The sequence below is a fragment of the Ctenopharyngodon idella genome, chromosome 7, assembly GCF_019924925.1.
Source record: "Ctenopharyngodon idella isolate HZGC_01 chromosome 7, HZGC01, whole genome shotgun sequence".
NCBI lineage: Eukaryota > Metazoa > Chordata > Actinopteri > Cypriniformes > Xenocyprididae > Ctenopharyngodon > Ctenopharyngodon idella.
The window spans coordinates 29,513,692-29,527,315 of NC_067226.1; the positions used below are offsets into that span (position 1 = coordinate 29,513,692).

At 35.9% G+C, this 13,624-nt stretch overlaps 1 protein-coding gene across 1 annotated transcript in view; it reads left to right on the plus strand.

Annotated features, from left to right (window-relative positions):
* The first annotated feature begins 3,424 nt into the window (after positions 1-3,424).
* The window catches only part of rin1b (Ras and Rab interactor 1b), a 34,953-nt gene continuing 24,753 nt past the window's right edge, over positions 3,425-13,624 (plus strand). Inside the window, exon 1 of the mRNA XM_051901459.1 lies at positions 3,425-3,995. The gene's annotated coding sequence lies outside the window, so the exon portion shown is untranslated. The remainder of the gene's footprint in view (positions 3,996-13,624) is intronic.

The window sequence follows — 13,624 nt, forward strand, 5'->3', positions numbered from 1 at the left end:
ACCTTGTTTTAGGCATTTAACCAAAGACTTATTCAAAAAACACTTTCCAACAAAGGAACCGGAAATGTAAAAATGCTAACCAGTTTTACACAACACATTAATATTTATAATATCTTCTTGCATTATAGATGCATTAAGTAGATTAAAGCTGGACATTTTCCAACAATATAAACAATTAAGCAGTTGAGATTTGCTATCGCTTATAATAAAGTCCTTCTGAAACGAAGCGACGCGTTTGTGTAAGAAAAATATCCATATTTAATTTTCTTCCTAAGTTGAATAGGGAAGGCGGTCTGGCGGAAGCTAGATATTTTACTTCATAACATGATTTTTTTTTTTTTTTACACAAACGCATCGCTTCACTTCAGAATACCTTTATTAACCCTCCGGAGCCGTGTGGAGTATGTTTATGATGGATGGATGTGGATGGAAGCACTTCCTTCAGCTTCATACTCGTTGATCCCGCTCACTGCTATTATAAAGCACAGGTGCATCATATTTATTAATATATCTCAGATTGTGTTCATCAGAAAGAAGAAAGTCATATAAACCTAGCAAGGCTTGAGGGTGAGTAAAGCTTGGGCTCTGAAAGTGAACTAATCCTTTAAGGTCCTTATGTATAATGCATTATAAAGGTATTCATAATGTATGTTATAATGCATAATATCTTTTCATAAATAATTGCAACCAAAGTAAAACTGCATTATAATATTTTTTTTTTTTTTTGATTCTGAAATTGGTTGTTTGTCATGTGTTTTAATACATTATACTTTCTAAAGGTGTGTTCAATGAATAGATAAGTATTATAATGTATTATAACTGGTTACAATGCATTAAGGTGCATTACAAAGCATAATTACTGCATTAAAAATACTTTATAAATGCTATTATACATAAAGGCTTTAAGTGTAACCGTTTTGTTCAATTTATACCAATTTGGCGTAGTGACAAGTTTATTTACTGTGACAAGCTGAATATGCAAATAAGCACTGATTAAGTTTGAGATGCAGATCTGACCTGATAACAGTTTTAGACCAAAGGGACAGTGCAGCATATTTTGTTCCTGGCTCATGCATGATTGCTTCGCGAGGACACGTCTCCAGAGTTTGCCTGGAGACTATAAATGAACTCCGTCGACTACAGTATCACACGTTTTTATCCCTGAGCTTAGCCTGTTTTGGATTGACCCTGTCCTTATATGCCTTAATAAACTGCCCCGTGGCTGTTGTTAGAGAGGATGTATCTCTTTCTGCCTTCTGTCACTGCGGTGCGGTCCTCTGCTCTGCGGCGCAGGGGAAACATCCACCTTATTCAGGCATGGAGATCGCCAGAGGCGCAGCAGTCAGCTCTCGGCACTAATTACGGCTGAGGATAAGGGCATTGGAGCGCGTGGAGATTGTGGCGTGTTGCTTTTTTTAAACCTCTTGCTGCTTAAGCAGAGTTCTTTGAAAAGGGGAGGAGAGAACAGACACTAAAGATGTGGAAAACTGAATGGTTGGATGATTTGTTTCCAGTATTATGTGTATTTCTGTGCACTGTAGGCCTGTATGTTTGCTAAGCATGTGAGGATGAAATGTATTACCTTTTAAAGCAACAGTGTACTCATAAATGAAAACTGTCATCATTTACTCACTCTCATGTCCCATTTGACTTTCCTTTTTCTATTGAAACGCCAAACTTTCCATTCAACAATAGAGATGAATCTTTGTCTAAGAAAGATGATCTAAAAACATCGTTAAAGCAGTTGACGTGACTGCAGTGGTTTAACCTTAATTTTATGAAGTGACGAGAATACTTTTTGTGTGCAAAAACAAAACAAAAATAACGACTTTATTCAACAATATCTTCTCTTGTGTCATTCTTGTACGTTGTTTACGTCCAGCGCTTCCAGGTTCTACGTCAGAACTGCGACTCATTATTGGCCGGCTCCTGTGTCAGCATCACACTGATTCGTTGTGCTGCTCATGTGATCAGCTTTGGCCAATAATGAGCCGGCATTCAGGATAATGACAGGAAAGAGAAGAGATTGTTGAATAAAGTCGTTATTTTTGTTTTGTTTTTGCACACAAAAAGTATTCTCATCGCTTCATAAAATTAAGGTTGAACCACTGCAGTCACGTCGACTGTTTTAACAATGTCTTTAGTACCTTTCTGGACCTTGAAAGTGTTGATTATATTGCTGTCTATGGACGAGTCATATACCTCGGATTTCATCAAAAATATCTTAATTTGTGTCCCGAAGGTCTTACGGGTGTGAAACAACATGAGGGTGAGTAATTAATGACAGAATGTTCATCTTTAGGTGAACTATCCCTTTAAAGCAACAGTGTACTCATAAATGAATATTGTCATCATTTACTCACTCTCATGTCCCATATAACTTTCTTTTTTTACACAGAAACGCCAAACTTTCCATTCAACAATAGAGGTGAATCTGGGTTAACAAGCTCCTGAACAAATGTACCGTAGAACGAGAGTTTAGAGAAAAACTGTGGGGGAAAAAAGTTAAAATAATAAATCTAAAAAGATTAAAATGTTAAAAATTAAATCTAGAAAATAAAATTAAAATAATGAAAAGTAAATTAATAAAAAAATTTTAATAAATATAAAAATTGAATAAAATAATTATATAACAAATATATAATGCATAAATAATAAAAATTAGATTAAATACATACATATTTAAATAAATACATATTTACTGTTATAACAGTATAGTATTGCAGTGAGTAGAAAAAACAATGTAACTTGATAGAATATAAAACATCTTCCAAATAAAATTGTACACATTATTTATATTTATTTTAAACCATATAAATTGGACATTTATACACGAAAATATACAGCTGATATATAGCTGCCTTTTAAATTTTAGGATAGACTCCCTCACACAAGGATGGTCATTATTGTGGCATCTAAAAGTTTTAAAACCCCTGACACAGAAGAGCCAAAAGCAGTAAATTTGTGTGACTACAATTTGAACCATCCCTTTAACTGCCCGCGAGATTAGCATAACTTTACTTTTGTATTGAAGTTGGTAAATGGGACAAATAATATCTCAATTGAAACCGCCAAAACTATACATTACCCACCAATTCAGAACCACTAGGTTACAGAGACTGTAATTACCTTACATCTGGAACGAGGCTTGTGAAAAGTGTCCACAAGGATAGGTAGCGTGTGTCTGGGGTTTAGGAATTATATGAATCTCTTTTAAGCATTTTTATTGGTAAATATAATAGATTCTTATTGTTAAAATATGTTCTGGTTATCTTAATTAGTCAGTCTGTCCGTCATCTGACCTGCCTTGCATCTAATGAAATCATCTCGCTCTCTTTCGCGCGCTCTATTTGCCTCTCTCTCTCTCTCTCCTCTAGCGACATCCAGCGGATATAAAGTGAAACGCAGGAGCTGTTCCAGCGCGCGCCTCGTGTGGGCTGCGTCTTCAATTCCACTCGTGATTTCTGTCTCATTTATGAGCTAAGTAACGTTTCAGTGTTTGCATGTTGACGTGTTCCTTTAATAATTCTCAGTTAATTTTATTTTAGCCTACTGTTTGATAACCGCGGCAAAGATTGATCATGGCAAAGCACGTGATTAGATAAATTATTTTTGTTCTTTTTTTTTATTTATTTTTTGTACAAAAATATTTTTATATTATTACTTTATTTTGACTTGACTTGGCTAAGATACTATTTGCAGTCTGTATTTGCGCACGTAGTGACAGAAGAGTTTGTGTCGCGTGGGGAAAGTTGCGCGAGGAGCTCCAGTGCGCGTGAATCAGAATGTGATGAACACGAAGGATCATTTAATGATATCAAACTCATCATATCACATGAACAAGGATCGTCTCATCAGATCAAACACACCATCACAAGCCCCGGTGCTGCTCAACGGATCAAATGATGTTCAACCGAAAGCGCGTGGACAGCTCGCGCGCCTGAAATCACCAACCTGATGATGGACGCAAAGGTGAAGAACTATTAACGGAGAAGGTAAAGTTACTCTTTCATCTAGAGTGTTTTCCTGTCACTAAATGAAAAAATATAATGTTTTGGACATGTACCATGCTAATACCTTGTTTCAATATAGCCTACTATGTTTCGTGTTATTATTTGAAGTGTCTATCTAGTCTTATATCTAGTATTCTTAGGAGTACCATGTTGGTCATCATTCAGTACCGTGGTTTTACCACATGATACAGCTTTCAGATAGATAGATAGAAAAACGACTTACAAAAAGTACTTGAGCATTACCATGCTTTTTGTTCGGATGTGTACCATGGTAGTACCATGATATTCTTTGAATCACTATGGTACTGTATATAAATATGATCAATCAGTACCATGGTACAGTATATGTCAAGATACCACATTATTACTATCTGATACCATCAGTGTCACATGATAACGCCACAGTATTTTTAAGAATAAATGGATAGACAAGCAGAAGAAGGCTACTTAAAAGTATTACCACACTTTTTAATTTATTTTTTTGGATGTGCACCATGGTAATACCATGTTATTCTTTGAAGAAACTTATAGGGACCATGGTATAGAAATATGGTATCCATATTACCAGCTGATGTCATCGCTGTATTGTGGTACTTTTTTGTAAGAGATCAGCTTTTAAAACTATAAGTTATATTCAATCTGCAGTCATGATATCTAGAATGTAACATAATGTAAAGTTATTTGATGCAGACTGGAACTATGTAATAGTTAATTAATAATCAATATTGTCTCCGTCACGTGTGATGATTTGATACAGGTGGGATGCAGTCAGTGTTGTTTCTCCATCTACTTGCTTTTGGATCTCTGAACTGATTCATATTTTTGTTAAATGAAGAGTTTGGATGAGAGCAGTTGATCTGTTTTGTACTTAAGTTGCACTCTAAAATATCTCAATATTGTTTATTATAAATGTGTATATTTATATATATTATTTTGGTTTGGAGATCTTCCTTTTTTAGTATGTACAGTAAAGGTTTGCCTGGTGGTAGTTAGACAGAAAAACCACCACAGCTCTGAGCATCTTTGGCTGCGGGGGTGGCAGTGTGAAAAGTGTGGTGGTGAGCCTCCTGGGAGAACACACACACACACACACACACACACACACACACACACATACACACACGCAAGCATTCTGTTCACACTTGAAATGGCTTTGTTCGCAGCACTTTGACTGATGGATGAAACTCATCTTGTTTTTCCAGTGCCATAATAACCAGTCTATTAGAATGATGTCATTAGCGCTGTCATGTCATAATCATTCATTGTGAACACTATATATATCTGTTTGTCACTGATATAGACTACATGCGTAACGCCCTTACCATTATTAGTTTTTTGGAAAAAGTGTGCAAACCTTCACTGTAGGACTTTCTTTCTCTCTTTCGCAGAGAATGGCACTTGTAAAGCCAGTGATCTTAGTTTGATTCCTAGAGCATCCATGTAATTCAAATTGCCCCTATTATGCTATTTTAAAGGATACTAATTTTGTTTTGAAGTCTTCTACAGTAAGTTTACATGCATTCAAGGTAAAAAACTTCAATTTTCTCATAATATACATTGCAGCATCAGCTCGTTTCTCACAGTGTCTGAAAAGGTTCGATAAAGAATTCGGTCTCTCTAAACCACGCCTTTCTGCTCTGATTGGTTAGATGGCCCAGTCTGTTGTGATTGGTCGAGCGCTTACAGCGCATGTTGGAAACCAAACGGCCATTACCATACCTGGATTTCAGCTCCGGATCTTCCTTTAGCACTTGATACACAGTGATATGAACAGTAACAATGATGTCATTTTACCATATCAATCTCATCTTTTGGAAGTGCATCAAAGTGTATTTGCTTTCGCAGCTCTGAAAACAGCATCTTTTCGATATGTCGACAACATAAACCAAACTCTTCCAGTCTCAACTACAACTACAGTGTCTGAGAGCGGGTCAAACATTGTTAACAGGCAGCCAATGAAGACCATAGGCTTGCATTATGCAAATTTGTTACAAACCTACATAGAATCGAGCAGGAAGTGAGACTGGAATTACTGACGACTCGTTTCAGCAATTCAGAATCGTTTCTTCTTTTGGGAGCAAGTACCAACTGAAGTTTTGGTCTGTTCCTTGCACAGAGCTTTCATATGGTTTCAGAAATGCTCCTGAACTTCGACTTGATGTGAGTCGTGTGTTTAAATGTGCCAGGCGTACCTGTGGCCGAATCACCACACAGTCTGTGTGTGCGCTCGCAGTCAGCAGCTCACCTGCTTTAGGACAGTTTCAAACTGCCCTTATCCAGCTGTGTTTCTGCATGTGGAGAGCTCTTCACCAGCCATCCATGGCAAGTTATATTAGTCATTCACTTGCTCACAGAGCAGAACTTTCCATTACTGTGGGCTCCTCAACTTTACTGTAGTGACGCATTATTTCAGTTTTGATTGTTGTGGAGAGAAAGAAGTCTACCAAAGGGAGTATTTTCATGGCATTTGAAATGGCATTAACTAAGTAATCAATACTGTCAAAAAGGTGAGGTGTGCCATTTTTTTAGAAACATTGTTTTGTTGTTTTTCCACTGTAAAATAAACAGAGTGACTCATACTTTTTTTACTTACCAAAACTTGAATATAAATATATAAAATGTAATAATAAATATTTTTAATGTTTTTTATTACATATATATCACATACATAGGTTAGGTCAAAAAGTAGTCAGATTATATTACCTAAATGTGTAATGTAATGAATTATGTTACTAACTACAGTTTTTGTCATTCATGCAATTCAGAATCAGTAACTAATTACAATTTGTAAGTAATCTACCCAGCACTGTATGTTTATATATATAATATGTTTATTATTGTATGTTTATATAAATATATATATTAGGGTTGTCAAGCGATTAAAATCTTTAATCTAATTAATTACACGATGTGGCGATTAATTAATCGCACATCAAATTTGGCTAAGAAATTACACCCAAAAGATAATTTGAAATCATTATTGTGTAAAGCATCAAATAGACATTACAAAAAGTAGCTTCGGAAAGAAATATTTTATTTGATTCAACATAAAATGTATTACACATAAACTTTTTGACCATGAGGTTGAGTAAATGATGACTGAATTTTCATTTTGGGTGAACTATACCTTAAATGTTTGTTTGTTTTTTAATATGGAAATATGAAATTATTTTTTAATGAAATTATACTCTAAATAAGAAATTAAAACTGCCAGTAGGTGGCGGTAAATGTCTTAATGATTAAGCCACTGAGTCATTCATTCATTCATTCATTCATTCGATTTGTTCAAACGGCTGATTCATTCAGAAGTGAAGTAAATGATTCTCTTTATGAATGGTCCATTGAATCATTGGTTTACTTGATTCGTTCAAAACGCGGATTCAGAAATGAAATGCCGCTGTATGTTGCTCGGAGATGAACAATTCTGCTTTGTCTTAATATTTTCGTTGGCAAAACAGACAACATTGTGTCTAAAATAACACAATATTAACTTCTTATTTATTGAACTGTTGTATAAAATCAGTATCGCATTTGCACTTGTGATATTTCGGGACAGAAAAGCAGCACTCGTGTGATAGCTGTTGCGCTCATTACTCATATTATATAGCTTAACTATATCATACGATGCGAATATGAGTTAAAAACTCAAACTTTTTGCATTTTGCATGCATTTTGCAGAGAAACATTGTTTTGGTTGTGCTTTGGCTCTGTGTGATTGTGCGGATGAATATGGTTATCCTACTGCTCATAAAACATTCACTACTAGGCTTAAGAGATATAGCCAGTTTAGGATCTCAAGCTGACTAGCTGAAGACATTACTGTAGCTTTAACCATTAATAGACACAGTACTTCCTTGAAAATAAATTCCAGCACAGCGCTACAACATCCATAATGAATAACGGGAGCAGTTGTGACCTAATGGTTAGAGAGTCGGACTTGTAACCCAAAGGCCACGGGTTCTACTGTCAGGAGATGTAGATGGTTCAATACTCACTGCTGTGTGTGTGCACTTGGATGGGTGAAATGCGGAGCACTAATTCTAAGTTTGGGACACCATACTTGGTTACACGTCACGTCACTCACTTACACTTACTCGTAAAATGACCCTTCACAATAGATAATGCTTTACAATGAACTCTGTTAGAGATCTACATACGGCAGTTTATCTGTTCAATAAAATAACGTACTCACCTGTTGAGTAATAAAAACGCCATCTCTGCTTCACTTTTACAACATTTCAAATCTCTCCGTTTTCGCATCTCCGAAAAGCCAAGCTAATGTTGATTCTGGTTTTATTACAAGCTCTGTCGTGATCTCTTTTTGCAAGCAGAAACTCTTCCATTCTGTTTTTTAAAAACAGGTGTTTCCCAAGAGGTTGGAGATTTTAGATGCTCCATGTCAAACTTTCTTTCTCGTTATGACAACTAACCTATGCCACTCCCACACCATATACGCGTCAAAGTAGCCAGAGCAACTTTTTTATATTTTCAGATAAGACCAGACATGCACGGTCAAGTGATGTATGTAGTTTAAAATATAACCAAATATATATATATATAAAAAAAATGTAAAAAAACTCTATAAAACAAATATATAAATATAACAATATATATAACATAACAAAAATATAAGACAAAAAACACATTTTGGAAGAAGGATTGATTATGTATTCACTCAGATTTAAAAAGTTAACCTTTAAAAGTGTACCTTTAAGTTCATGTTTTAGTTCATATTGGGATCTCTGACTTTTGATTGGTCTTGATATGGTTGAGATTTCTTCTGAAGCTCTGGAGGAAACGTGTGATATTACTGTGGGGGTTTTTTTCTCTGGAGAAAACACGTGATACTCAATATACTCAAATGACTCGGTCCTCATAATAGACATTTTCATAGTCCTTCATCTCTGTGTCATGTTTGTTTGCGTGTGTCTGACTAAAAACTGTCACTTCCGTCATCCTGTTTTAATGAAGGGCAGCTTTATATTCCGGCTCCTCAGTGGGCAGCTGGCATTAGGACCCCTGATTTCACACATCCCACCTCATCTTATCCGTCACTTTAGGCCTGTTTTAGACACAAGCACAATCCGCCACGGCTGCGGTGTGTCATCATTCATCAGCAGCTTAAATAGAGTATGACAGCATCAGTGCGCTAATAATGAAAATCATATTCAGACACATTTCAGTCAAATGACATGCGATCATTGAGAGATTTTAATGGTTAATAGCACTCTTTAACTGAATCGAATTGAAATGAGTTTGGGTTTAATATAAACTAGACTGAGTTTTGTTGAGGTGAGATGAATTATATTAAAGAGACAACTTTGAGTCCTACTGACTTTCATTGTAAGCTCAAAAAATACTGGAACATTTTTCAAAAAAGTCAAACAAACAGGTAAATGATGACAATATTGTTTGGGGGGGGGTGAACTAACCCTTTAAATTGTGTTGAATTTAACCAAGCTGATGAAATTAATTTAATGAACATTTAAAATGAAAATGTATTTGAGCTGAGTGAAGAGAAACCTAACTGATTAAATTAATATTTAATTATAACTATTTCCGTATACTAATATATTAAAATAACTTTTAATATAAGTCTATAAGTCTTAAATTTAAGTCTAAAAGTGCTAAAATGAAGAATATATATATATATATATATATATATATATATATATATATATATATATATATATATATATAATTGACATATCAATGCTTATATATTTGTGTGTGTATGTGTGTGTAAGTAAAATTATATTTTTATTTATTTAATATTATAATATATTATAGTCTTATATAATGCTAAACCTAAGTTCAGGTTCTGGAGTGATTCAGTGTGAAATTTGTGCCCTGTATGTCCAACATGGCCACATTTCCTTCTCAAATTCTTCCCTGCCACCATCATAACCAACCGGATCTCATCCTGAAACTTTCTCCGTCTGAGCTCCATTATTCTGACAGCTGCTGCTGCTCATTTTACAGCTGAAGTTGCAGCGTTCTCCTCCTCTGCAGGGCTTCCTGTCTTTCCTCACTTCCTCCATTCTCTCTTCCTCTCTCTCCTTTTCTCTCTCATTTCTGTCCCTGGAGATGTTTCTCAGCAGGCTTTTGCTCCGATTCGTGTTTAGTCTCCAACACTTCGGCTTCATGACACCATCTTTATGTGTCTCTCGAAGTCGTCATCCTCTCTTTCTCTCCATCTTTGTGCTTGTTACTGGAAATGTTGAGAGCTGTCTTGCAGAAGCTCAGCGGTTGTCTGACAGACTGTCCTCGTGTCATTGAAGTTCACTTCTTCATTTACGCAGTGACCACCTGCTCCACGGCTCAATAGTTATGTTTTCACAGTGGCCTCTAAAAGTATTTGGATACTTCATTTTAAGAATGTATTAAATGTAATTGCATTGCAAAAAAAAAAAAAAATCAATCTGAGCTTAGCCTCTTCTCTGAATGTTCCCCTCTGCTGTAATTATCTAACCTCAGTTAAAGTCAAACTTTTTTAAAGGTACAGTTCACTCAAAAATTAATATTCTGTCATCATATTGTTCAAAACCTGTATGCATTTTTTTTTCTTCAAACATAAATAAATTGCTGTTCAATTTCAATGTGATAGTCAGTATGATTTTTTAATACTTTTATTCAGCAATGATGCATTAAATTGGTCAAAACAGTAAAAATGTTTATAATGTGATGACAAGATTTTTATTTCAAGTAAATGCCGTGTATTGGTTTCTACAAAAAAAAATAAGCAGCTCAACTGTTTTCAACATTTATAATAATCAGAAATGTTTCTTGAGCATCAAATCAGCATATTAGAATGATTTCTGAAGGATCATGTGACACTGAAGTGATGTAAGTAATGATGCTGAAAATTCAGCTTTGATCACAGGAATAAATTACATTTTACAATATATTCACATAGAAAACACTTATCTTAAAGGGGCTGTATGTAGAATTCAGAAACCCTTGTTATTAGTGACTCCGGTGGCTATTAAAGGGTTAGTTCACCCAAAAATGAAATATCTTTCATTAATTACTCACCCTCCTGTCGTTCCACACCTGTAAGACCTTCAGAACACAAATTAAGATATTTTTGATGAAATCAGAGAGCTTGCTGTCCCTCTGTAAACATTGTTAAAATAGTCCATGTGACTACAGCGGTTCAACCTTAATTTTATGAAGTGATGAGAATACTTTTTGTGCTCAAAAAAAAGAAGACTTTATTTAACAATTTCTCTCTCTCTTCCATGTCAGAACCACTGTAGTCACATGGACTATTTTAACAATGTCTGTACTACCTTTCTAGGCCTTGAAAGTGATAGTTGCGTAGCTGTCTATGGAGGGACAGAAAGCTCTCTGATTTCATCAAAAATAACATAATTTATGTTCTGAATATGAACAAAGGTCTTACGGGTTTGGAACGACATGAGGATGAGTAATTAATGACAGAATTTTCATTTTTGGGTGAACTAACCCTTTAAGTGAACTGCAGCCACAAACTTACTGCTTGTGTTCGCATTCGTCCACATGTAACTTACAAGAGACTGTATGTGATTCAATGCTCAATATTATGCGAAGTTGTAAATACACTATAATGTTAATTATAATGATAATTATATGTTCATGAACATACTGAGTCCCGACACTGTCCACGCTGCTGAGAACGACATTTCACGAGTTCACACTTACAAATAAGTCAGATAGAGAAAATAGTATGCGTATTTGGCGTGCTGTACGAGGAGAGGGCTGCGAGCTCGGTATTTTGCCCAAACACAGAGTAGCTTACTCTCCCCGTATTACTGGCTGTGGTAGGAACCAACCAAGAGTGAGGAGTTGGGGTGGTGGAGGGATGCTGAAAACTATTGAGGAACTTAAGTGAGTCGACTGTGTATATATATATATATATATATATATATATATACATAGGCCTCCTCTCATGCTGATATGATGGATGTGATAGTGGATGTGATGTTGATTGGATCAGTTGAATGTTCTCCCGAACTTTGTTAAAGGGGGGGTATCACACACGGTTTCTGCCGATCTCATGTTAAACTTAAGTATCTATAGAGTAGTAGTGCATCCTTCATATCACCAAAAAGTCTTTAGTTTTATCATATTTATAAAAGATACATATGCTGTACGAGTGTTTCCGAAAACAGCCGAGCGCCTGGAGGCGTGATGTGTGAGCGGAGCTAAAGAGTGACGAGCTATCACGAGCACGCGCAGCTTTTGTGTAGAGATCAGCTGCAAGCTATCAATGGTCAGCTAAACAAATATATTTAAACACACACAATACACCATCGCGTTATCCATAGATAACTTTTGAATCACTATAATGAATATAGCGTATGGTGAATGATGAATAATGAATTTATGAATTCACTACGTTCGTATTGTTTACAATGACCGGGATCATTACCGCTGTGACCACTCCATCTTTCAGTTTCAAACGATCTGTAAATCCAGCGTAGAACTGGGCCTTGTTTTTGAAACCATAAGCGCCAAGGGCTCGAGCAGCCACGGAAAAACGCGAGATATTCTCCATTCATTTTAACCAATAAAAAAGTGATTGCAACTATCAGTTGCTATGGTTATTTTAATAACAAATATTGAGAGTACATCAGTGTAATGCGTGAGAACAAATCTCTCAGCTCCAATTAACGCTGGGTTCTTTGGGAAGCAAGGTTATTTTTCCCTCACAACCAAAAACACACTTCTTTGGTGACATTGTTGATTTTGTGAAGTCCTGTGACCTGTGCAGCGCTGCCGACGACTTCCGTAAAGCCGAGCGCGCATTGATGGGCATTTTCTTGCTCTCTCGCTCTGGTCGACGTGTGTGTGCGCTCTTCCGGGGAGAAGTGCCCGTACAAGAAAATTCCGCCCCTGTTTATGTCACACAGGCCCATACTCGAAAAAAAGACCCCGAAGTTCGTGAGGATTTGGAAGAGAATTTTTGGCACAGAAATACTCCGTCAACTCGTGTTTTGAAACTTTGGCCATGTTTAGCATGAGAATCCAACTCTTTAACAGTGTAAATAAGTCAGAATGCATGAAATAGCATTATACCCCCCCTTTAATGAAACATCATTTAGATTAATATGTAAATGATTTACGTGCTTTCCTCTCAATAGCAAAATAAACACAACAAAAATGACAGCGGTGAGAAAACAGCAGTTAAGAAAGCATCTGATCATAGCGATATGGATATGTTTGCACCAGCTCTGCAATTCACTGGCATCATGCTGACAGATGAGGTAATTAAAAAATTACACTGTTATGATGATTGATTGTAAAGTATTTTTGAGACTATAGTATAGATCTGGCTATGTGAGACTATAGTTTGAATTAGTCTCTTTTCTTTGCATGACATTGACATTACAGGACAGAATAGCTCTTTCAGCATTAACCTGAACATTGTAAGCATTGACTTCACGTGCCATGAAATGGAAAAGGGACTCTCTGGAGTGTAAACGTGTGTAAACGTCACATCCTTTCGAATTTTTTGTCCTTCACATAAAAATCAGTCTACAGGCTTTCATAGACCAAGGAAGTTGAGGAAGGTCTTGTTTTTTTAAGTTTCAGTACAAGCTGTTCACACATTGGCAATAAAAAAAAAG